General features: G+C 35.9%; 1 protein-coding gene across 2 annotated transcripts in view; it reads right to left on the bottom strand.

Moving 5' to 3' along the window:
* The window catches only part of EYS (eyes shut homolog), a 1767714-nt gene that overhangs the window by 1331359 nt on the left and 433597 nt on the right, over positions 1 to 2758 (bottom strand). The window lies entirely within an intron of this gene.

Here is a 2758-nt window from a genome sequence, read left to right on the forward strand (position 1 = left end):
TATTATTTTAATAACCATTTATTTTTTTTTTATTTCTTTCATTCTTTTATTTTTTTTCCCTTTTCTTCTGAAACGTGGCTGACAGGGTCTTGGTGCTCTGGCTGGGTGTCAGGCCTGAGCTTCTGAGGTGATAGAGCCTAGTTCAGGACAACTGGTCCACCAGAGGCTTCACAGCCCCATGTAATATCAATCGCCGAGACCTCTCTCAGAGATCTCTGTCTCAATGTTAAGACCCAGCTCCATTCAATGACCAGCAAACTCCAGTGCTGGACACCCTATGACAAACAACTAGCAAGACAGGAACACAACCCCACCCATTAGCAGAGAGGCTGCCTAAAATCATACTAAGTTCACAGACACCCCAAAACACTCCACCAGGTGTGGTTCTGCCCACCAGAAAGACATGATCCAACCTCATCTACCAGAACACAAGCACCAATTCCCTCCACCAGGAAGCCTACATAATCCACTGAACCAACTTTACCAACTGTGGCCAACACCAAAGACAAAGGGAACTACAAACCTGTGCCTGTGAAAAGGAGACCCCAAACACAGTAAGTTAAGCAAAAAGAGAAGACAGAAAAATACATAGCAGCTGAATGAGCAACGTAAAAACCCACCAGACCAAACAAATGAAGAGGAAATAGGCAGTCTACCTGAAAAAGAATTCAGAGTAATGATATTAAAGATGATCTAAAATATTGGAAATAGAATGGAGATATTACAAGAAACGTTTAACAAGGACCTAGAAGAACTAAAGAGCAAACAAGCAATGATGAACAACACAATAAATGAAATTTAAAATTCTCTAAAAGGAATCAATAGCAGAATAACTGAGGCAGGAGAACAGATAAGTGACCTGGAAGATAAAATAGTGAAAATAACTACCACAGAGCAGAATAAAGAAAAAAAGAATGAAAAAAATTGAGGACAGTCTCAGAGACATCTGGGACCATATTAAACTCACCAATATTAGAATTTTAGGCATCCCAGAAGAAGAGAAAAAGAAAGGGACTAATTCAATATTTGAAGAGATTTAAAAACTTCCCTAATACGGGAAAGGAAATAGTCAATCAAGTACAGGAAGCACAGAGAGTCCAATACAGGATAAATCCAAAAGGAACATGCCAAGACCCATATTAATCAAATTACCAAAACTTAAATACAAAGAAAAAATATTAAAAGCAGCAAGGGAAAAGCAACAAATATCATACAAGGAAATAGCCATAAGTTAAACAGCTGATCTTTAAGCAGGAACTCTGCAAGCCAGAAGGGACTGGCAGGACATATTTAAAGTGATGAAAGGGAAAAACCTACAACCAAGATTATCAGGAAGGATCTCAATCAGATTCAATGGAGAAATTAAAATCTTTACAGACAAGCAATAGCTAAGAGAATTCAGTACCACCAATCTAGCTTTAGAGGAAATGCTAAAGGAACTTCTCTAGGCAGGAAACACAAGAGAAGGAAAAGACCTACAATAACAAACCCAAAACAGTTAAGAAAATGGTTATAGGAACATACATATTGATAACTACCTTAAATGTAAATGGATTAAATGCTCCAGCCAAAAGACATAGACTGGCTGAATGGATACAAAAACAAGACCAATATATATACTGTCCACAAGACACCCACTTCAGACCTAGGGACACATACAGACTGAAAGTGAGGGGATGCAAAAAGATATTCCATGCAAATGGAAATCAGAAGAAAGCTGGAGAAGCAGTTCTCATATCAGACAAAATAGACTTTAAGATAAAGACTATTACAAGAGACAAAGAAGGACACTACATAATGGTCAAGGAATCAATCCATGAAGAAGATATAACAATTGTAAATATTTATGCACCTAACATAGGAGCACCTCAATATATAAGGCAAATGCCAGCAGCCATAGAAGAGGAAATTGACAGTAACACAATCATAGCAGGGCACTTTAACATCCCACTTTCACAGATCATCCAAAATGAAAATATATAAGGAAACACAAGCTTTAAATGATACATTGAACAAGATGGATTTAATATTTATATGATATTCCATCCTAAACAGCAGAATACATTTTCTTCTCAAGTGCTCATGGGACATTCTCCAGGAGAGATCATATCTTGGGTCACAAATCAAGCCTTGGTAAATTTAAGAAAATTGAAATCATATCAAGTAGTTTTTCCCACCACAGTGCTATGAGACTAGATATAAATTACAGAAAAAAAAAACTACAAAAAATACAAACACATGGAGGCTAAACAATACACTACTAAATAGCCAAGAGATCACTGAAGAACTCAAAGAGGAAATCAAAAAACACTTAGAAACAAATGACAATGAAAACACGATGACCCAAAACCTATGGGATGCAGCAAAAAGCAGTTCTAAGAGGGAAGTTTATAGCAATACAATCCTACCTCAAGAAACAAGAAATATCTCAAATAAACAATGTAATATTACACCTAAAGCAATTAGAGAAAGAAGAAAAAAAACTCCAAAGTTAGCAGAAGGAAATAAATCATAAAAATCGCATCAGAAGTAAATGAAAAAGAAATAAAGGAAATGATAGCAAAGATCAAGAAAACAAAAGCTTGTTCTTTGAGAAGATAAACAAAATTGAAAACCATTAACCAGATTCATCAAGAAAAAAAGGGAGAAGTTTCAAATCAATAGAATTAGAAATAAAAAAGGAGAAGTAACAACTGACACTGCAGAAATACAAGGGATCATGAGAGATTACTACCAGCAACTATATGCCAATAAAATG

Source organism: Physeter macrocephalus, chromosome 10, assembly GCF_002837175.3.
Source record: "Physeter macrocephalus isolate SW-GA chromosome 10, ASM283717v5, whole genome shotgun sequence".
In the NCBI taxonomy this organism is placed as follows: domain Eukaryota; kingdom Metazoa; phylum Chordata; class Mammalia; order Artiodactyla; family Physeteridae; genus Physeter; species Physeter macrocephalus.